Genomic DNA, 22,795 nt, shown 5'->3' with positions numbered 1-22,795 from the left:
CAGTAGTATTGAAGTGTAGCAGGTCTTTATATACAGATAGCGAAATTTATGTTATTTTCACTACGCCACCGTGTGTTTATTGAGGACAAGGACCTCGAGTGGTTGGTTCCCGCACAAACTCTTTTATCCAGGAGAAATCAAGCAATCATACTCCAAAAATAATCTTTACAAGTTTTAATTAATAATTGTTTTCAAAATCTCAAGCACATTAACAACAATGTAAACAATATGACAATTCCACTTTCACTTCACCATCTAACAATTGTCTAGTAGGTACATATAGAGATGATACAATTAAACAAACTCTTAAGCTAGCAGTTTCTTATAGTGAAGTTAATTCAACTAGTTACCACATATTATAGTATTGCAGTTTATATAAAATACTTGGATCTATCAGTTTTTTATAGTAAGGTTAATTAACCAGTTCAGCAAATCTGTTCTTTTTGTGGTACATACAAAGTAGACAACAACGTCAGCACTTGAATGGTCTCGTTACAATCTAGATTACATTTGTAAAGTACACAGTACCAATTTCCCCCAATCTATTTAAAATGAATATATAAAACAGCTGCGTGCTCGCAAGAATAAAATAAAATATAACAAATTGCAGTGCATCCCTTTGCAAAACAACGAAACACAGTTTTGTTTTGTTTATTTTTTATGTGTATGTATGCATATCGAAACTAAATCCTATCTTAACAAGTTTCCTCATTTATAGCGACCACCTCTCGATGCCCATAGAAATGCTAGCCGCCAGGTAAAGCAAATCAGACTGCCCCTAACAGGCACACAGCAAGGTGACACTAATTCCTCAATACAGAGCATCTAGGTCTACGCTTCTTTGGAAGCTCGTGGAACCAAATCGCCGCCAGCATTTGGCTGTTTAATCTAGGGGTATGATTCTTGCTTCGGGTGCGCGAGTTCCCGGGTTCAAATCCCGGATGTGTCCGTGTTCAATATCTTGCATTACACTTTTCTAATTACGATGCATTGCCGGGAAGGCGCTCAATCACGTGACTGAAAAAGACTGACAAATCAGTCACCGAGAGCTCTGCTTGCCCACTCGTTAAATCAGGACTGCCATCTTTGTGTACACAGGGAATCAAATGCTTAAAAATTCAACAGAAGTCTCACATAACAGATTATAAAACCATTCATTTCACAGTTGCTGTACATCATACAGCAATGACTATTTTGGTAACATATGTTTGATTTTTTTCATGCGCCCATGTGTGTCTAAAACAATCCGGCTGCAGTAAGTTTTATCAGATGGTTGTTTAATTTTAAATATTTGATTTTGCAGCGCATGTAACTGCAACGCCATTGTTATGTGGCAGGACGAACAACAGGACCATATCAATCCTTAGAATGTGATTAATCATTCAACTCACGCTTCCATACATATTTGCAGTTTTCCCGACAACGCATTATCAATGCATGATTCCAAATGAACACATTCGTTTGATGGGGCTTAATGTAGTGACTAATATCACCTCACAGATCATTATAACTCACAGTGATACTTTCAAAGTTATGCTTTTAAGACTATTAACCAGTAAGGCAAATTAGTTGGGGAATGTATTACGCTTTATTCCAATGTTAAATGAAAAAGTTCAAAAAAGACTTGCGTTGGCCGGGAATCGAACCCGGGTCAACTGCTTGGAAGGCAGCTATGCTCACCACTATACCACCAACGGCTCCGTTCTCAAAATCACCTTCAAAGATTGAATTAAGCCACTGTAACGTTGGCTGCTGGGACAGGTCCCGTCTTGCCTCTACTCGATAAGCGTTAATACAGCGACTGGTGTTTGTGGGAGATTTTTATGGTGTTTATAGATTGATTATTTCTGTAATTATTATTTCATACACAGCAGGCTGGTGTGCATCATGCCTGTACTAACACGATGAAGCAATTATTGTATTCTATTTTCTTTCAAAAAGGTGCATGCCATGAAGATGGCGTGTGAAAAAAAAGAACAAGCTTCTCTGCCGTGTGAGGATTGCACCTGCCGTGACCCGGATACGATCCGGGGTTGTTGCGGCCACAACGCAAAGTACTAACCACTATACGATCACGGCGAACTACCGAGAAGCTCGTGTTTGTTTTGTCAGCTGGGCACTCCGTGCTACACACACGGCAGAACAATTGCAGCAGGTCGCTGCTATGTGTTTTGTTTTATTGTTTTAATTAGGCTACTTTCATTTTTAGAATCTTTCGTTTCTTTCCCTGCGCCAATCAGAGGATGATTCCCCTTTACCTGGCTCATTTCAAAGGCTGGTTTTAAAGACAAGGGGGAGCGGAATAGGAAGCAGGATGTAAGGGAACGGGAGGCTCTCGTGACGGCGGCGGTTTGGCTGGTCGGCAGCCTGTGCTATGGCGGTGTGTTTACAATGATTCCGTGTGTGGTGTCCGAGTAGCGGCAGTAGTATTGAAGTGTAGCAGGTCTTTACATACAGATAGCAAAATTTATGTTATTTTCACTACGCCACCGTGTGTTTATTGAGGACAAGGACCTCGAGTGGTTGGTTCCCGCACAAACTCTTTTATCCAGGAGACATCAAGCAATCATACTCCAAAAATAATCTTTACAAGTTTTAATTAATAATTGTTTTCAAAATCTCAAGCACATTAACAACAATGTAAACAATATGACAATTCCACTTTCACTTCACCATCTAACAATTGTCTAGTAGATACATATAGAGCTGATACAATTAAACAAACTCTTAATCTAGCAGTTTCTTATAGTGAAGTTAATTCAACTAGTTACCACATATTATAGTATTGCAGTTTATATAAAATACTTGGATCTATCAGTTTTTTATAGTAAGGTTAATTAACCAGTTCAGCAAATCTGTTCTTTTTGTGGTACATACAAAGTAGACAACAACGTCAGCACTTGAATGGTCTCGTTACAATCTAGATTACATTTGTAAAGTACACAGTACCAATTTCCCCCAATCTATTTAAAATGAATATATAAAACAGCTGCGTGCTCGCAAGAATAAAATAAAATATAACAAATTGCAGTGCATCCCTTTGCAAAACAACGAAACACAGTTTTGTTTTGTTTATTTTTTATGTATGTATATCGAAACTAAATCCTATCTTAACAAGTTTCCTCATTTATAGCGACCACCTCTCGATGCCCATAGAAATGCTAGCCTCCAGGTAAAGCAAATCAGACTGCCCCTAACAGGCACACAGCAAGTGACACAAATTCCTCAATACAGAGCATCTAGGTCTACGCTTCTTTGGAAGCTCGTGGAACCAAATCGCCGCCAGCATTTGGCTGTTTAATCTAGGGGTATGATTCTTGCTTCGGGTGCGCGAGTTCCCGGGTTCAAATCCCGGATGTGTCCGTGTTCAATATCTTGCATTACACTTTTCTAATTACGATGCATTGCCGGGAAGGCGCTCAATCACGTGACTGAAAAAGACTGACAAATCAGTCACCGAGAGCTCTGCTTGCCCACTCGTTAAATCAGGACTGCCATCTTTGTGTACACAGGGAATCAAATGCTTAAAAATTCAACAGAAGTCTCACATAACAGATTATAAAACCATTCATTTCACAGTTGCTGTACATCATACAGCAATGACTATTTTGGTAACATATGTTTCATTTTTTTCATGCGCCCATGTGTGTCTAAAACAATCCGGCTGCAGTAAGTTTTATCAGATGGTTGTTTAATTTTAAATATTTGATTTTGCAGCGCATGTAACTGCAACGCCATTGTTATGTGGCAGGACGAACAACAGGACCATATCAATCCTTTGAATGTGATTAATCATTCAACTCACGCTTCCATACATATTTGCAGTTTTCCCGACAACGCATTATCAATGCATGATTCCAAATGAACACATTCGTTTGATGGGGCTTAATGTAGTGACTAATATCACCTCACAGATCATTATAACTCACAGTGATACTTTCAAAGTTATGCTTTTAAGACTATTAACCAGTAAGGCAAATTAGTTGGGGAATGTATTACGCTTTATTCCAATGTTAAATGAAAAAGTTCAAAAAAGACTTGCGTTGGCCGGGAATCGAACCCGGGTCAACTGCTTGGAAGGCAGCTATGCTCACCACTATACCACCAACGCCTCCGTTCTCAAAATCACCTTCAAAGATTGAATTAAGCCACTGTAACGTTGGCTGCTGGGACAGGTCCCGTCTTGCCTCTACTCGATAAGCGTTAATACAGCGACTGGTGTTTGTGGGAGATTTTTATGGTGTTTATAGATTGATTATTTCTGTAATTATTATTTCGTACACAGCAGGCTGGTGTGCATCATGCCTGTACTAACACGATGAAGCAATTATTGTATTCTATTTTCTTTCAAAAAGGTGCATGCCATGAAGATGGCGTGTGAAAAAAAAGAACAAGCTTCTCTGCCGTGTGAGGATTGCACCTGCCGTGACCCGGATTCGAACCGGGGTTGTTGCGGCCACAACGCAAAGTACTAACCACTATACGATCACGGCGAACTACCGAGAAGCTCGTGTTTGTTTTGTCAGCTGGGCACTCCGTGCTACACACACGGCAGAACAATTGCAGCAGGTCGCTGCTATGTGTTTTGTTTTATTGTTTTAATTAGGCTACTTTCATTTTTAGAATCTTTCGTTTCTTTCCCTGCGCCAATCAGAGGATGATTCCCCTTTACCTGGCTCATTTCAAAGGCTGGTTTTAAAGACAAGGGGGAGCGGAATAGGAAGCAGGATGTAAGGGAATGGGAGGCTCTCGTGACGGCGGCGGTATGGCTGGTCGGCAGCCTGTGCTATGGCGGTGTGTTTACAATGATTCCGTGTGTGGTGTCCGAGTAGCGGCAGTAGTATTGAAGTGTAGCAGGTCTTTATATACAGATAGCGAAATTTATGTTATTTTCACTACGCCACCGTGTGTTTATTGAGGAGAAGGACCTCGAGTGGTTGGTTCCCGCACAAACTCTTTTATCCAGGAGAAATCAAGCAATCATACTCCAAAAATAATCTTTACAAGTTTTAATTAATAATTGTTTTCAAAATCTCAAGCACATTAACAACAATGTAAACAATATGACAATTCCACTTTCACATCACCATCTAACAATTGTCTAGTAGGTACATATAGAGATGATACAATTAAACAAACTCTTAATCTAGCAGTTTCTTATAGTGAAGTTAATTCAACTAGTTACCACATATTATAGTATTGCAGTTTATATAAAATACTTGGATCTATCAGTTTTTTATAGTAAGGTTAATTAACCAGTTCAGCAAATCTGTTCTTTTTGTGGTACATACAAAGTAGACAACAACGTCAGCACTTGAATGGTCTCGTTACAATCTAGATTACATTTGTAAAGTACACAGTACCAATTTCCCCCAATCTATTTAAAATGAATATATAAAACAGCTGCGTGCTCGCAAGAATAAAATAAAATATAACAAATTGCAGTGCATCCCTTTGCAAAACAACGAAACACAGTTTTGTTTTGTTTATTTTTTATGTATGTATATCGAAACTAAATCCTATCTTAACAAGTTTCCTCATTTATAGCGACCACCTCTCGATGCCCATAGAAATGCTAGCCTCCAGGTAAAGCAAATCAGACTGCCCCTAACAGGCACACAGCAAGGTGACACTAATTCCTCAATACAGAGCATCTAGGTCTACGCTTCTTTGGAAGCTCGTGGAACCAAATCGCCGCCAGCATTTGGCTGTTTAATCTAGGGGTATGATTCTTGCTTCGGGTGCGCGAGTTCCCGGGTTCAAATCCCGGATGTGTCCGTGTTCAATATCTTGCATTACACTTTTCTAATTACGATGCATTGCCGGGAAGGCGCTCAATCACGTGACTGAAAAAGACTGACAAATCAGTCACCGAGAGCTCTGCTTGCCCACTCGTTAAATCAGGACTGCCATCTTTGTGTACACAGGGAATCAAATGCTTAAAAATTCAACAGAAGTCTCACATAACAGATTATAAAACCATTCATTTCACAGTTGCTGTACATCATACAGCAAATGACTATTTTGGTAACATATGTTTGATTTTTTTCATGCGCCCATGTGTGTCTAAAACAATCCGGCTGCAGTAAGTTTTATCAGATGGTTGTTTAATTTTAAATATTTGATTTTGCAGCGCATGTAACTGCAACGCCATTGTTATGTGGCAGGACGAACAACAGGACCATATCAATCCTTTGAATGTGATTAATCATTCAACTCACGCTTCCATACATATTTGCAGTTTTCCCGACAACGCATTATCAATGCATGATTCCAAATGAACACATTCGTTTGATGGGGCTTAATGTAGTGACTAATATCACCTCACAGATCATTATAACTCACAGTGATACTTTCAAAGTTATGCTTTTAAGACTATTAACCAGTAAGGCAAATTAGTTGGGGAATGTATTACGCTTTATTCCAATGTTAAATGAAAAAGTTCAAAAAAGACTTGCGTTGGCCGGGAATCGAACCCGGGTCAACTGCTTGGAAGGCAGCTATGCTCACCACTATACCACCAACGCCTCCGTTCTCAAAATCACCTTCAAAGATTGAATTAAGCCACTGTAACGTTGGCTGCTGGGACAGGTCCCGTCTTGCCTCTACTCGATAAGCGTTAATACAGCGACTGGTGTTTGTGGGAGATTTTTATGGTGTTTATAGATTGATTATTTCTGTAATTATTATTTCGTACACAGCAGGCTGGTGTGCATCATGCCTGTACTAACACGATGAAGCAATTATTGTATTCTATTTTCTTTCAAAAAGGTGCATGCCATGAAGATGGCGTGTGAAAAAAAAGAACAAGCTTCTCTGCCGTGTGAGGATTGCACCTGCCGTGACCCGGATTCGAACCGGGGTTGTTGCGGCCACAACGCAAAGTACTAACCACTATACGATCACGGCGAACTACCGAGAAGCTCGTGTTTGTTTTGTCAGCTGGGCACTCCGTGCTACACACACGGCAGAACAATTGCAGCAGGTCGCTGCTATGTGTTTTGTTTTATTGTTTTAATTAGGCTACTTTCATTTTTAGAATCTTTCGTTTCTTTCCCTGCGCCAATCAGAGGATGATTCCCCTTTACCTGGCTCATTTCAAAGGCTGGTTTTAAAGACAAGGGGGAGCGGAATAGGAAGCAGGATGTAAGGGAATGGGAGGCTCTCGTGACGGCGGCGGTATGGCTGGTCGGCAGCCTGTGCTATGGCGGTGTGTTTACAATGATTCCGTGTGTGGTGTCCGAGTAGCGGCAGTAGTATTGAAGTGTAGCAGGTCTTTATATACAGATAGCGAAATTTATGTTATTTTCACTACGCCACCGTGTGTTTATTGAGGAGAAGGACCTCGAGTGGTTGGTTCCCGCACAAACTCTTTTATCCAGGAGAAATCAAGCAATCATACTCCAAAAATAATCTTTACAAGTTTTAATTAATAATTGTTTTCAAAATCTCAAGCACATTAACAACAATGTAAACAATATGACAATTCCACTTTCACATCACCATCTAACAATTGTCTAGTAGGTACATATAGAGATGATACAATTAAACAAACTCTTAATCTAGCAGTTTCTTATAGTGAAGTTAATTCAACTAGTTACCACATATTATAGTATTGCAGTTTATATAAAATACTTGGATCTATCAGTTTTTTATAGTAAGGTTAATTAACCAGTTCAGCAAATCTGTTCTTTTTGTGGTACATACAAAGTAGACAACAACGTCAGCACTTGAATGGTCTCGTTACAATCTAGATTACATTTGTAAAGTACACAGTACCAATTTCCCCCAATCTATTTAAAATGAATATATAAAACAGCTGCGTGCTCGCAAGAATAAAATAAAATATAACAAATTGCAGTGCATCCCTTTGCAAAACAACGAAACACAGTTTTGTTTTGTTTATTTTTTATGTATGCATATCGAAACTAAATCCTATTTTAACAAGTTTCCTCATTTATAGCGACCACCTCTCGATGCCCATAGAAATGCTAGCCGCCAGGTAAAGCAAATCAGACTGCCCCTAACAGGCACACAGCAAGGTGACACTAATTCCTCAATACAGAGCATCTAGGTCTACGCTTCTTTGGAAGCTCGTGGAACCAAATTGCCGCCAGCATTTGTCTGTTTAATCTAGGGGTATGATTCTTGCTTCGGGTGCGCGAGTTCCCGGGTTCAAATCCCGGATGTGTCCGTGTTCAATATCTTGCATTACACTTTTCTAATTACGATGCATTGCCGGGAAGGCGCTCAATCACGTGACTGAAAAAGACTGACAAATCAGTCACCGAGAGCTCTGCTTGCCCACTCGTTAAATCAGGACTGCCATCTTTGTGTACACAGGGAATCAAATGCTTAAAAATTCAACAGAAGTCTCACATAACAGATTATAAAACCATTCATTTCACAGTTGCAGTACATCATACAGCAAATGACTATTTTGGTAACATATGTTTCATTTTTTCATGCGCCCATGTGTGTCTAAAACAATCCGGCTGCAGTAAGTTTTATCAGATGGTTGTTTAATTTTAAATATTTGATTTTGCAGCGCATGTAACTGCAACGCCATTGTTATGTGGCAGGACGAACAACAGGACCATATCAATCCTTAGAATGTGATTAATCATTCAACTCACGCTTCCATACATATTTGCAGTTTTCCCGACAACGCATTATCAATGCATGATTCCAAATGAACACATTCGTTTGATGGGGATAATGTAGTGACTAATATCACCTCACAGATCATTATAACTCACAGTGATACTTTCAAAGTTATGCTTTTAAGACTATTAACCAGTAAGGCAAATTAGTTGGGGAATGTATTACGCTTTATTCCAGTGTTAAATGAAAAAGTTCAAAAAAGACTTGCGTTGGCCGGGAATCGAACCCGGATCAACTGCTTGGAAGGCAGCTATGCTCACCACTATACCACCAACGCCTCCGTTCTCAAAATCACCTTCAAAGATTGAATTAAGCCACTGTAACGTTGGCTGCTGGGACAGGTCCCGTCTTGCCTCTACTCGATAAGCGTTAATACAGCGACTGGTGTTTGTGGGAGATTTTTATGGTGTTTATAGATTGATTATTTCTGTAATTATTATTTCGTACACAGCAGGCTGGTGTGCATCATGCCTGTACTAACACGATGAAGCAATTATTGTATTCTATTTTCTTTCAAAAAGGTGCATGCCATGAAGATGGCGTGTGAAAAAAAAGAACAAGCTTCTCTGCCGTGTGAGGATTGCACCTGCCGTGACCCGGATTCGAACCGGGGTTGTTGCGGCCACAACGCAAAGTACTAACCACTATACGATCACGGCGAACTACCGAGAAGCTCGTGTTTGTTTTGTCAGCTGGGCACTCCGTGCTACACACACGGCAGAACAATTGCAGCAGGTCGCTGCTATGTGTTTTGTTTTATTGTTTTAATTAGGCTACTTTCATTTTTAGAATCTTTCGTTTCTTTCCCTGCGCCAATCAGAGGATGATTCCCCTTTACCTGGCTCATTTCAAAGGCTGGTTTTAAAGACAAGGGGGAGCGGAATAGGAAGCAGGATGTAAGGGAACGGGAGGCTCTCGTGACGGCGGCGGTTTGGCTGGTCGGCAGCCTGTGCTATGGCGGTGTGTTTACAATGATTCCGTGTGTGGTGTCCGAGTAGCGGCAGTAGTATTGAAGTGTAGCAGGTCTTTACATACAGATAGCGAAATTTATGTTATTTTCACTACGCCACCGTGTGTTTATTGAGGACAAGGACCTCGAGTGGTTGGTTCCCGCACAAACTCTTTTATCCAGGAGACATCAAGCAATCATACTCCAAAAATAATCTTTACAAGTTTTAATTAATAATTGTTTTCAAAATCTCAAGCACATTAACAACAATGTAAACAATATGACAATTCCACTTTCACTTCACCATCTAACAATTGTCTAGTAGATACATATAGAGCTGATACAATTAAACAAACTCTTAATCTAGCAGTTTCTTATAGTGAAGTTAATTCAACTAGTTACCACATATTATAGTATTGCAGTTTATATAAAATACTTGGATCTATCAGTTTTTTATAGTAAGGTTAATTAACCAGTTCAGCAAATCTGTTCTTTTTGTGGTACATACAAAGTAGACAACAACGTCAGCACTTGAATGGTCTCGTTACAATCTAGATTACATTTGTAAAGTACACAGTACCAATTTCCCCCAATCTATTTAAAATGAATATATAAAACAGCTGCGTGCTCGCAAGAATAAAATAAAATATAACAAATTGCAGTGCATCCCTTTGCAAAACAACGAAACACAGTTTTGTTTTGTTTATTTTTTATGTATGTATATCGAAACTAAATCCTATCTTAACAAGTTTCCTCATTTATAGCGACCACCTCTCGATGCCCATAGAAATGCTAGCCTCCAGGTAAAGCAAATCAGACTGCCCCTAACAGGCACACAGCAAGTGACACAAATTCCTCAATACAGAGCATCTAGGTCTACGCTTCTTTGGAAGCTCGTGGAACCAAATCGCCGCCAGCATTTGGCTGTTTAATCTAGGGGTATGATTCTTGCTTCGGGTGCGCGAGTTCCCGGGTTCAAATCCCGGATGTGTCCGTGTTCAATATCTTGCATTACACTTTTCTAATTACGATGCATTGCCGGGAAGGCGCTCAATCACGTGACTGAAAAAGACTGACAAATCAGTCACCGAGAGCTCTGCTTGCCCACTCGTTAAATCAGGACTGCCATCTTTGTGTACACAGGGAATCAAATGCTTAAAAATTCAACAGAAGTCTCACATAACAGATTATAAAACCATTCATTTCACAGTTGCTGTACATCATACAGCAATGACTATTTTGGTAACATATGTTTGATTTTTTTCATGCGCCCATGTGTGTCTAAAACAATCCGGCTGCAGTAAGTTTTATCAGATGGTTGTTTAATTTTAAATATTTGATTTTGCAGCGCATGTAACTGCAACGCCATTGTTATGTGGCAGGACGAACAACAGGACCATATCAATCCTTTGAATGTGATTAATCATTCAACTCACGCTTCCATACATATTTGCAGTTTTCCCGACAACGCATTATCAATGCATGATTCCAAATGAACACATTCGTTTGATGGGGCTTAATGTAGTGACTAATATCACCTCACAGATCATTATAACTCACAGTGATACTTTCAAAGTTATGCTTTTAAGACTATTAACCAGTAAGGCAAATTAGTTGGGGAATGTATTACGCTTTATTCCAATGTTAAATGAAAAAGTTCAAAAAAGACTTGCGTTGGCCGGGAATCGAACCCGGGTCAACTGCTTGGAAGGCAGCTATGCTCACCACTATACCACCAACGCCTCCGTTCTCAAAATCACCTTCAAAGATTGAATTAAGCCACTGTAACGTTGGCTGCTGGGACAGGTCCCGTCTTGCCTCTACTCGATAAGCGTTAATACAGCGACTGGTGTTTGTGGGAGATTTTTATGGTGTTTATAGATTGATTATTTCTGTAATTATTATTTCGTACACAGCAGGCTGGTGTGCATCATGCCTGTACTAACACGATGAAGCAATTATTGTATTCTATTTTCTTTCAAAAAGGTGCATGCCATGAAGATGGCGTGTGAAAAAAAAGAACAAGCTTCTCTGCCGTGTGAGGATTGCACCTGCCGTGACCCGGATTCGAACCGGGGTTGTTGCGGCCACAACGCAAAGTACTAACCACTATACGATCACGGCGAACTACCGAGAAGCTCGTGTTTGTTTTGTCAGCTGGGCACTCCGTGCTACACACACGGCAGAACAATTGCAGCAGGTCGCTGCTATGTGTTTTGTTTTATTGTTTTAATTAGGCTACTTTCATTTTTAGAATCTTTCGTTTCTTTCCCTGCGCCAATCAGAGGATGATTCCCCTTTACCTGGCTCATTTCAAAGGCTGGTTTTAAAGACAAGGGGGAGCGGAATAGGAAGCAGGATGTAAGGGAATGGGAGGCTCTCGTGACGGCGGCGGTATGGCTGGTCGGCAGCCTGTGCTATGGCGGTGTGTTTACAATGATTCCGTGTGTGGTGTCCGAGTAGCGGCAGTAGTATTGAAGTGTAGCAGGTCTTTATATACAGATAGCGAAATTTATGTTATTTTCACTACGCCACCGTGTGTTTATTGAGGAGAAGGACCTCGAGTGGTTGGTTCCCGCACAAACTCTTTTATCCAGGAGAAATCAAGCAATCATACTCCAAAAATAATCTTTACAAGTTTTAATTAATAATTGTTTTCAAAATCTCAAGCACATTAACAACAATGTAAACAATATGACAATTCCACTTTCACATCACCATCTAACAATTGTCTAGTAGGTACATATAGAGATGATACAATTAAACAAACTCTTAATCTAGCAGTTTCTTATAGTGAAGTTAATTCAACTAGTTACCACATATTATAGTATTGCAGTTTATATAAAATACTTGGATCTATCAGTTTTTTATAGTAAGGTTAATTAACCAGTTCAGCAAATCTGTTCTTTTTGTGGTACATACAAAGTAGACAACAACGTCAGCACTTGAATGGTCTCGTTACAATCTAGATTACATTTGTAAAGTACACAGTACCAATTTCCCCCAATCTATTTAAAATGAATATATAAAACAGCTGCGTGCTCGCAAGAATAAAATAAAATATAACAAATTGCAGTGCATCCCTTTGCAAAACAACGAAACACAGTTTTGTTTTGTTTATTTTTTATGTATGTATATCGAAACTAAATCCTATCTTAACAAGTTTCCTCATTTATAGCGACCACCTCTCGATGCCCATAGAAATGCTAGCCTCCAGGTAAAGCAAATCAGACTGCCCCTAACAGGCACACAGCAAGGTGACACTAATTCCTCAATACAGAGCATCTAGGTCTACGCTTCTTTGGAAGCTCGTGGAACCAAATCGCCGCCAGCATTTGGCTGTTTAATCTAGGGGTATGATTCTTGCTTCGGGTGCGCGAGTTCCCGGGTTCAAATCCCGGATGTGTCCGTGTTCAATATCTTGCATTACACTTTTCTAATTACGATGCATTGCCGGGAAGGCGCTCAATCACGTGACTGAAAAAGACTGACAAATCAGTCACCGAGAGCTCTGCTTGCCCACTCGTTAAATCAGGACTGCCATCTTTGTGTACACAGGGAATCAAATGCTTAAAAATTCAACAGAAGTCTCACATAACAGATTATAAAACCATTCATTTCACAGTTGCTGTACATCATACAGCAAATGACTATTTTGGTAACATATGTTTGATTTTTTTCATGCGCCCATGTGTGTCTAAAACAATCCGGCTGCAGTAAGTTTTATCAGATGGTTGTTTAATTTTAAATATTTGATTTTGCAGCGCATGTAACTGCAACGCCATTGTTATGTGGCAGGACGAACAACAGGACCATATCAATCCTTTGAATGTGATTAATCATTCAACTCACGCTTCCATACATATTTGCAGTTTTCCCGACAACGCATTATCAATGCATGATTCCAAATGAACACATTCGTTTGATGGGGCTTAATGTAGTGACTAATATCACCTCACAGATCATTATAACTCACAGTGATACTTTCAAAGTTATGCTTTTAAGACTATTAACCAGTAAGGCAAATTAGTTGGGGAATGTATTACGCTTTATTCCAATGTTAAATGAAAAAGTTCAAAAAAGACTTGCGTTGGCCGGGAATCGAACCCGGGTCAACTGCTTGGAAGGCAGCTATGCTCACCACTATACCACCAACGCCTCCGTTCTCAAAATCACCTTCAAAGATTGAATTAAGCCACTGTAACGTTGGCTGCTGGGACAGGTCCCGTCTTGCCTCTACTCGATAAGCGTTAATACAGCGACTGGTGTTTGTGGGAGATTTTTATGGTGTTTATAGATTGATTATTTCTGTAATTATTATTTCGTACACAGCAGGCTGGTGTGCATCATGCCTGTACTAACACGATGAAGCAATTATTGTATTCTATTTTCTTTCAAAAAGGTGCATGCCATGAAGATGGCGTGTGAAAAAAAAGAACAAGCTTCTCTGCCGTGTGAGGATTGCACCTGCCGTGACCCGGATTCGAACCGGGGTTGTTGCGGCCACAACGCAAAGTACTAACCACTATACGATCACGGCGAACTACCGAGAAGCTCGTGTTTGTTTTGTCAGCTGGGCACTCCGTGCTACACACACGGCAGAACAATTGCAGCAGGTCGCTGCTATGTGTTTTGTTTTATTGTTTTAATTAGGCTACTTTCATTTTTAGAATCTTTCGTTTCTTTCCCTGCGCCAATCAGAGGATGATTCCCCTTTACCTGGCTCATTTCAAAGGCTGGTTTTAAAGACAAGGGGGAGCGGAATAGGAAGCAGGATGTAAGGGAATGGGAGGCTCTCGTGACGGCGGCGGTATGGCTGGTCGGCAGCCTGTGCTATGGCGGTGTGTTTACAATGATTCCGTGTGTGGTGTCCGAGTAGCGGCAGTAGTATTGAAGTGTAGCAGGTCTTTATATACAGATAGCGAAATTTATGTTATTTTCACTACGCCACCGTGTGTTTATTGAGGAGAAGGACCTCGAGTGGTTGGTTCCCGCACAAACTCTTTTATCCAGGAGAAATCAAGCAATCATACTCCAAAAATAATCTTTACAAGTTTTAATTAATAATTGTTTTCAAAATCTCAAGCACATTAACAACAATGTAAACAATATGACAATTCCACTTTCACATCACCATCTAACAATTGTCTAGTAGGTACATATAGAGATGATACAATTAAACAAACTCTTAATCTAGCAGTTTCTTATAGTGAAGTTAATTCAACTAGTTACCACATATTATAGTATTGCAGTTTATATAAAATACTTGGATCTATCAGTTTTTTATAGTAAGGTTAATTAACCAGTTCAGCAAATCTGTTCTTTTTGTGGTACATACAAAGTAGACAACAACGTCAGCACTTGAATGGTCTCGTTACAATCTAGATTACATTTGTAAAGTACACAGTACCAATTTCCCCCAATCTATTTAAAATGAATATATAAAACAGCTGCGTGCTCGCAAGAATAAAATAAAATATAACAAATTGCAGTGCATCCCTTTGCAAAACAACGAAACACAGTTTTGTTTTGTTTATTTTTTATGTATGCATATCGAAACTAAATCCTATTTTAACAAGTTTCCTCATTTATAGCGACCACCTCTCGATGCCCATAGAAATGCTAGCCGCCAGGTAAAGCAAATCAGACTGCCCCTAACAGGCACACAGCAAGGTGACACTAATTCCTCAATACAGAGCATCTAGGTCTACGCTTCTTTGGAAGCTCGTGGAACCAAATTGCCGCCAGCATTTGTCTGTTTAATCTAGGGGTATGATTCTTGCTTCGGGTGCGCGAGTTCCCGGGTTCAAATCCCGGATGTGTCCGTGTTCAATATCTTGCATTACACTTTTCTAATTACGATGCATTGCCGGGAAGGCGCTCAATCACGTGACTGAAAAAGACTGACAAATCAGTCACCGAGAGCTCTGCTTGCCCACTCGTTAAATCAGGACTGCCATCTTTGTGTACACAGGGAATCAAATGCTTAAAAATTCAACAGAAGTCTCACATAACAGATTATAAAACCATTCATTTCACAGTTGCAGTACATCATACAGCAAATGACTATTTTGGTAACATATGTTTCATTTTTTCATGCGCCCATGTGTGTCTAAAACAATCCGGCTGCAGTAAGTTTTATCAGATGGTTGTTTAATTTTAAATATTTGATTTTGCAGCGCATGTAACTGCAACGCCATTGTTATGTGGCAGGACGAACAACAGGACCATATCAATCCTTAGAATGTGATTAATCATTCAACTCACGCTTCCATACATATTTGCAGTTTTCCCGACAACGCATTATCAATGCATGATTCCAAATGAACACATTCGTTTGATGGGGATAATGTAGTGACTAATATCACCTCACAGATCATTATAACTCACAGTGATACTTTCAAAGTTATGCTTTTAAGACTATTAACCAGTAAGGCAAATTAGTTGGGGAATGTATTACGCTTTATTCCAGTGTTAAATGAAAAAGTTCAAAAAAGACTTGCGTTGGCCGGGAATCGAACCCGGGTCAACTGCTTGGAAGGCAGCTATGCTCACCACTATACCACCAACGCCTCCGTTCTCAAAATCACCTTCAAAGATTGAATTAAGCCACTGTAACGTTGGCTGCTGGGACAGGTCCCGTCTTGCCTCTACTCGATAAGCGTTAATACAGCGACTGGTGTTTGTGGGAGATTTTTATGGTGTTTATAGATTGATTATTTCTGTAATTATTATTTCGTACACAGCAGGCTGGTGTGCATCATGCCTGTACTAACACGATGAAGCAATTATTGTATTCTATTTTCTTTCAAAAAGGTGCATGCCATGAAGATGGCGTGTGAAAAAAAAGAACAAGCTTCTCTGCCGTGTGAGGATTGCACCTGCCGTGACCCGGATTCGAACCGGGGTTGTTGCGGCCACAACGCAAAGTACTAACCACTATACGATCACGGCGAACTACCGAGAAGCTCGTGTTTGTTTTGTCAGCTGGGCACTCCGTGCTACACACACGGCAGAACAATTGCAGCAGGTCGCTGCTATGTGTTTTGTTTTATTGTTTTAATTAGGCTACTTTCATTTTTAGAATCTTTCGTTTCTTTCCCTGCGCCAATCAGAGGATGATTCCCCTTTACCTGGCTCATTTCAAAGGCTGGTTTTAAAGACAAGGGGGAGCGGAATAGGAAGCAGGATGTAAGGGAATGGGAGGCTCTCGTGACGGCGGCGGTATGGCTGGTCGGCAGCCTGTGCTATGGCGGTGTGTTTACAATGATTCCGTGTGTGGTGTCCGAGTAGCGGCAGTAGTATTGAAGTGTAGCAGGTCTTTATATACAGATAGCGAAATTTATGTTATTTTCACTACGCCACCGTGTGTTTATTGAGGAGAAGGACCTCGAGTGGTTGGTTCCCGCACAAACTCTTTTATCCAGGAGAAATCAAGCAATCATACTCCAAAAATAATCTTTACAAGTTTTAATTAATAATTGTTTTCAAAATCTCAAGCACATTAACAACAATGTAAACAATATGACAATTCCACTTTCACATCACCATCTAACAATTGTCTAGTAGGTACATATAGAGATGATACAATTAAACAAACTCTTAATCTAGCAGTTTCTTATAGTGAAGTTAATTCAACTAGTTACCACATATTATAGTATTGCAGTTTATATAAAATACTTGGATCTATCAGTTTTTTATAGTAAGGTTAATTAACCAGTTCAGCAAATCTGTTCTTTTTGTGGTACATACAAAGTAGACAACAACGTCAGCACTTGAATGGTCTCGTTACAATCTAGATTACATTTGTAAAGTACACAGTACCAATTTCCCCCAATCTATTTAAAATGAATATATAAAACAGCTGCGTGCTCGCAAGAATAAAATAAAATATAACAAATTGCAGTGCATCCCTTTGCAAAACAACGAAACACAGTTTTGTTTTGTTTATTTTTTATGTATGCATATCGAAACTAAATCCTATTTTAACAAGTTTCCTCATTTATAGCGACCACCTCTCGATGCCCATAGAAATGCTAGCCGCCAGGTAAAGCAAATCAGACTGCCCCTAACAGGCACACAGCAAGGTGACACTAATTCCTCAATACAGAGCATCTAGGTCTACGCTTCTTTGGAAGCTCGTGGAACCAAATTGCCGCCAGCATTTGTCTGTTTAATCTAGGGGTATGATTCTTGCTTCGGGTGCGCGAGTTCCCGGGTTCAAATCCCGGATGTGTCCGTGTTCAATATCTTGCATTACACTTTTCTAATTACGATGCATTGCCGGGAAGGCGCTCAATCACGTGACTGAAAAAGACTGACAAATCAGTCACCGAGAGCTCTGCTTGCCCACTCGTTAAATCAGGACTGCCATCTTTGTGTACACAGGGAATCAAATGCTTAAAAATTCAACAGAAGTCTCACATAACAGATTATAAAACCATTCATTTCACAGTTGCAGTACATCATACAGCAAATGACTATTTTGGTAACATATGTTTCATTTTTTCATGCGCCCATGTGTGTCTAAAACAATCCGGCTGCAGTAAGTTTTATCAGATGGTTGTTTAATTTTAAATATTTGATTTTGCAGCGCATGTAACTGCAACGCCATTGTTATGTGGCAGGACGAACAACAGGACCATATCAATCCTTAGAATGTGATTAATCATTCAACTCACGCTTCCATACATATTTGCAGTTTTCCCGACAACGCATTATCAATGCATGATTCCAAATGAACACATTCGTTTGATGGGGATAATGTAGTGACTAATATCACCTCACAGATCATTATAACTCACAGTGATACTTTCAAAGTTATGCTTTTAAGACTATTAACCAGTAAGGCAAATTAGTTGGGGAATGTATTACGCTTTATTCCAGTGTTAAATGAAAAAGTTCAAAAAAGACTTGCGTTGGCCGGGAATCGAACCCGGGTCAACTGCTTGGAAGGCAGCTATGCTCACCACTATACCACCAACGCCTCCGTTCTCAAAATCACCTTCAAAGATTGAATTAAGCCACTGTAACGTTGGCTGCTGGGACAGGTCCCGTCTTGCCTCTACTCGATAAGCGTTAATACAGCGACTGGTGTTTGTGGGAGATTTTTATGGTGTTTATAGATTGATTATTTCTGTAATTATTATTTCGTACACAGCAGGCTGGTGTGCATCATGCCTGTACTAACACGATGAAGCAATTATTGTATTCTATTTTCTTTCAAAAAGGTGCATGCCATGAAGATGGCGTGTGAAAAAAAAGAACAAGCTTCTCTGCCGTGTGAGGATTGCACCTGCCGTGACCCGGATTCGAACCGGGGTTGTTGCGGCCACAACGCAAAGTACTAACCACTATACGATCACGGCGAACTACCGAGAAGCTCGTGTTTGTTTTGTCAGCTGGGCACTCCGTGCTACACACACGGCAGAACAATTGCAGCAGGTCGCTGCTATGTGTTTTGTTTTATTGTTTTAATTAGGCTACTTTCATTTTTAGAATCTTTCGTTTCTTTCCCTGCGCCAATCAGAGGATGATTCCCCTTTACCTGGCTCATTTCAAAGGCTGGTTTTAAAGACAAGGGGGAGCGGAATAGGAAGCAGGATGTAAGGGAATGGGAGGCTCTCGTGACGGCGGCGGTATGGCTGGTCGGCAGCCTGTGCTATGGCGGTGTGTTTACAATGATTCCGTGTGTGGTGTCCGAGTAGCGGCAGTAGTATTGAAGTGTAGCAGGTCTTTATATACAGATAGCGAAATTTATGTTATTTTCACTACGCCACCGTGTGTTTATTGAGGAGAAGGACCTCGAGTGGTTGGTTCCCGCACAAACTCTTTTATCCAGGAGAAATCAAGCAATCATACTCCAAAAATAATCTTTACAAGTTTTAATTAATAATTGTTTTCAAAATCTCAAGCACATTAACAACAATGTAAACAATATGACAATTCCACTTTCACATCACCATCTAACAATTGTCTAGTAGGTACATATAGAGATGATACAATTAAACAAACTCTTAATCTAGCAGTTTCTTATAGTGAAGTTAATTCAACTAGTTACCACATATTATAGTATTGCAGTTTATATAAAATACTTGGATCTATCAGTTTTTTATAGTAAGGTTAATTAACCAGTTCAGCAAATCTGTTCTTTTTGTGGTACATACAAAGTAGACAACAACGTCAGCACTTGAATGGTCTCGTTACAATCTAGATTACATTTGTAAAGTACACAGTACCAATTTCCCCCAATCTATTTAAAATGAATATATAAAACAGCTGCGTGCTCGCAAGAATAAAATAAAATATAACAAATTGCAGTGCATCCCTTTGCAAAACAACGAAACACAGTTTTGTTTTGTTTATTTTTTATGTATGTATATCGAAACTAAATCCTATCTTAACAAGTTTCCTCATTTATAGCGACCACCTCTCGATGCCCATAGAAATGCTAGCCTCCAGGTAAAGCAAATCAGACTGCCCCTAACAGGCACACAGCAAGGTGACACAAATTCCTCAATACAGAGCATCTAGGTCTACGCTTCTTTGGAAGCTCGTGGAACCAAATCGCCGCCAGCATTTGGCTGTTTAATCTAGGGGTATGATTCTTGCTTCGGGTGCGCGAGTTCCCGGGTTCAAATCCCGGATGTGTCCGTGTTCAATATCTTGCATTCCACTTTTCTAATTACGATGCATTGCCGGGAAGGCGCTCAATCACGTGACTGAAAAAGACTGACAAATCAGTCACCGAGAGCTCTGCTTGCCCACTCGTTAAATCAGGACTGCCATCTTTGTGTACACAGGGAATCAAATGCTTAAAAATTCAACAGAAGTCTCACATAACAGATTATAAAACCATTCATTTCACAGTTGCTGTACATCATACAGCAATGACTATTTTGGTAACATATGTTTGATTTTTTTCATGCGCCCATGTGTGTCTAAAACAATCCGGCTGCAGTAAGTTTTATCAGATGGTTGTTTAATTTTAAATATTTGATTTTGCAGCGCATGTAACTGCAACGCCATTGTTATGTGGCAGGACGAACAACAGGACCATATCAATCCTTTGAATGTGATTAATCATTCAACTCACGCTTCCATACATATTTGCAGTTTTCCCGACAACGCATTATCAATGCATGATTCCAAATGAACACATTCGTTTGATGGGGCTTAATGTAGTGACTAATATCACCTCACAGATCATTATAACTCACAGTGATACTTTCAAAGTTATGCTTTTAAGACTATTAACCAGTAAGGCAAATTAGTTGGGGAATGTATTACGCTTTATTCCAATGTTAAATGAAAAAGTTCAAAAAAGACTTGCGTTGGCCGGGAATCGAACCCGGGTCAACTGCTTGGAAGGCAGCTATGCTCACCACTATACCACCAACGCCTCCGTTCTCAAAATCACCTTCAAAGATTGAATTAAGCCACTGTAACGTTGGCTGCTGGGACAGGTCCCGTCTTGCCTCTACTCGATAAGCGTTAATACAGCGACTGGTGTTTGTGGGAGATTTTTATGGTGTTTATAGATTGATTATTTCTGTAATTATTATTTCGTACACAGCAGGCTGGTGTGCATCATGCCTGTACTAACACGATGAAGCAATTATTGTATTCTATTTTCTTTCAAAAAGGTGCATGCCATGAAGATGGCGTGTGAAAAAAAAGAACAAGCTTCTCTGCCGTGTGAGGATTGCACCTGCCGTGACCCGGATTCGAACCGGGGTTGTTGCGGCCACAACGCAAAGTACTAACCACTATACGATCACGGCGAACTACCGAGAAGCTCGTGTTTGTTTTGTCAGCTGGGCACTCCGTGCTACACACACGGCAGAACAATTGCAGCAGGTCGCTGCTATGTGTTTTGTTTTATTGTTTTAATTAGGCTACTTTCATTTTTAGAATCTTTCGTTTCTTTCCCTGCGCCAATCAGAGGATGATTCCCCTTTACCTGGCTCATTTCAAAGGCTGGTTTTAAAGACAAGGGGGAGCGGAATAGGAAGCAGGATGTAAGGGAATGGGAGGCTCTCGTGACGGCGGCGGTATGGCTGGTCGGCAGCCTGTGCTATGGCGGTGTGTTTACAATGATTCCGTGTGTGGTGTCCGAGTAGCGGCAGTAGTATTGAAGTGTAGCAGGTCTTTATATACAGATAGCGAAATTTATGTTATTTTCACTACGCCACCGTGTGTTTATTGAGGAGAAGGACCTCGAGTGGTTGGTTCCCGCACAAACTCTTTTATCCAGGAGAAATCAAGCAATCATACTCCAAAAATAATCTTTACAAGTTTTAATTAATAATTGTTTTCAAAATCTCAAGCACATTAACAACAATGTAAACAATATGACAATTCCACTTTCACATCACCATCTAACAATTGTCTAGTAGGTACATATAGAGATGATACAATTAAACAAACTCTTAATCTAGCAGTTTCTTATAGTGAAGTTAATTCAACTAGTTACCACATATTATAGTATTGCAGTTTATATAAAATACTTGGATCTATCAGTTTTTTATAGTAAGGTTAATTAACCAGTTCAGCAAATCTGTTCTTTTTGTGGTACATACAAAGTAGACAACAACGTCAGCACTTGAATGGTCTCGTTACAATCTAGATTACATTTGTAAAGTACACAGTACCAATTTCCCCCAATCTATTTAAAATGAATATATAAAACAGCTGCGTGCTCGCAAGAATAAAATAAAATATAACAAATTGCAGTGCATCCCTTTGCAAAACAACGAAACACAGTTTTGTTTTGTTTATTTTTTATGTATGTATATCGAAACTAAATCCTATCTTAACAAGTTTCCTCATTTATAGCGACCACCTCTCGATGCCCATAGAAATGCTAGCCTCCAGGTAAAGCAAATCAGACTGCCCCTAACAGGCACACAGCAAGGTGACACTAATTCCTCAATACAGAGCATCTAGGTCTACGCTTCTTTGGAAGCTCGTGGAACCAAATCGCCGCCAGCATTTGGCTGTTTAATCTAGGGGTATGATTCTTGCTTCGGGTGCGCGAGTTCCCGGGTTCAAATCCCGGATGTGTCCGTGTTCAATATCTTGCATTCCACTTTTCTAATTACGATGCATTGCCGGGAAGGCGCTCAATCACGTGACTGAAAAAGACTGACAAATCAGTCACCGAGAGCTCTGCTTGCCCAC

The 22,795-nt window shown here is 40.0% G+C and overlaps 17 non-coding genes across 17 annotated transcripts; all 17 read right to left on the bottom strand.

Moving 5' to 3' along the window:
• Positions 1-1,625: 1,625 nt before the first annotated feature.
• trnag-ucc (transfer RNA glycine (anticodon UCC)) lies at positions 1,626-1,698 on the bottom strand. The gene has a single exon. It is a non-coding gene; the product is annotated as a tRNA-Gly (tRNA).
• Positions 1,699-4,039: 2,341 nt separating this feature from the next.
• trnag-ucc (transfer RNA glycine (anticodon UCC)) lies at positions 4,040-4,111 on the bottom strand. The gene has a single exon. It is a non-coding gene; the product is annotated as a tRNA-Gly (tRNA).
• A 310-nt stretch (positions 4,112-4,421) lies between these two features.
• trnah-gug (transfer RNA histidin (anticodon GUG)) lies at positions 4,422-4,493 on the bottom strand. The gene has a single exon. It is a non-coding gene; the product is annotated as a tRNA-His (tRNA).
• A 1,962-nt stretch (positions 4,494-6,455) lies between these two features.
• On the bottom strand, positions 6,456-6,527 carry trnag-ucc (transfer RNA glycine (anticodon UCC)). Its single transcript has one exon. It is a non-coding gene; the product is annotated as a tRNA-Gly (tRNA).
• A 310-nt stretch (positions 6,528-6,837) lies between these two features.
• On the bottom strand, positions 6,838-6,909 carry trnah-gug (transfer RNA histidin (anticodon GUG)). Its single transcript has one exon. It is a non-coding gene; the product is annotated as a tRNA-His (tRNA).
• Positions 6,910-8,869: 1,960 nt separating this feature from the next.
• Positions 8,870-8,941, bottom strand: trnag-ucc (transfer RNA glycine (anticodon UCC)). Its single transcript has one exon. It is a non-coding gene; the product is annotated as a tRNA-Gly (tRNA).
• Positions 8,942-9,251: 310 nt separating this feature from the next.
• trnah-gug (transfer RNA histidin (anticodon GUG)) lies at positions 9,252-9,323 on the bottom strand. Its single transcript has one exon. It is a non-coding gene; the product is annotated as a tRNA-His (tRNA).
• Positions 9,324-11,283: 1,960 nt separating this feature from the next.
• trnag-ucc (transfer RNA glycine (anticodon UCC)) lies at positions 11,284-11,355 on the bottom strand. The gene has a single exon. It is a non-coding gene; the product is annotated as a tRNA-Gly (tRNA).
• A 310-nt stretch (positions 11,356-11,665) lies between these two features.
• trnah-gug (transfer RNA histidin (anticodon GUG)) lies at positions 11,666-11,737 on the bottom strand. The gene has a single exon. It is a non-coding gene; the product is annotated as a tRNA-His (tRNA).
• A 1,962-nt stretch (positions 11,738-13,699) lies between these two features.
• trnag-ucc (transfer RNA glycine (anticodon UCC)) lies at positions 13,700-13,771 on the bottom strand. The gene has a single exon. It is a non-coding gene; the product is annotated as a tRNA-Gly (tRNA).
• A 310-nt stretch (positions 13,772-14,081) lies between these two features.
• trnah-gug (transfer RNA histidin (anticodon GUG)) lies at positions 14,082-14,153 on the bottom strand. The gene has a single exon. It is a non-coding gene; the product is annotated as a tRNA-His (tRNA).
• Positions 14,154-16,113: 1,960 nt separating this feature from the next.
• Positions 16,114-16,185, bottom strand: trnag-ucc (transfer RNA glycine (anticodon UCC)). Its single transcript has one exon. It is a non-coding gene; the product is annotated as a tRNA-Gly (tRNA).
• A 310-nt stretch (positions 16,186-16,495) lies between these two features.
• Positions 16,496-16,567, bottom strand: trnah-gug (transfer RNA histidin (anticodon GUG)). The gene has a single exon. It is a non-coding gene; the product is annotated as a tRNA-His (tRNA).
• Positions 16,568-18,527: 1,960 nt separating this feature from the next.
• On the bottom strand, positions 18,528-18,599 carry trnag-ucc (transfer RNA glycine (anticodon UCC)). The gene has a single exon. It is a non-coding gene; the product is annotated as a tRNA-Gly (tRNA).
• A 310-nt stretch (positions 18,600-18,909) lies between these two features.
• trnah-gug (transfer RNA histidin (anticodon GUG)) lies at positions 18,910-18,981 on the bottom strand. Its single transcript has one exon. It is a non-coding gene; the product is annotated as a tRNA-His (tRNA).
• Positions 18,982-20,942: 1,961 nt separating this feature from the next.
• Positions 20,943-21,014, bottom strand: trnag-ucc (transfer RNA glycine (anticodon UCC)). The gene has a single exon. It is a non-coding gene; the product is annotated as a tRNA-Gly (tRNA).
• Positions 21,015-21,324: 310 nt separating this feature from the next.
• Positions 21,325-21,396, bottom strand: trnah-gug (transfer RNA histidin (anticodon GUG)). Its single transcript has one exon. It is a non-coding gene; the product is annotated as a tRNA-His (tRNA).
• Positions 21,397-22,795: the final 1,399 nt, after the last annotated feature.

The sequence above is a fragment of the Acipenser ruthenus genome, chromosome 48 (assembly GCF_902713425.1).
Source record: "Acipenser ruthenus chromosome 48, fAciRut3.2 maternal haplotype, whole genome shotgun sequence".
NCBI lineage: Eukaryota > Metazoa > Chordata > Actinopteri > Acipenseriformes > Acipenseridae > Acipenser > Acipenser ruthenus.
The sequence above is the reverse complement of the archived record's forward strand: the minus strand, read 5'-3'. Positions and strand labels throughout refer to the sequence as shown.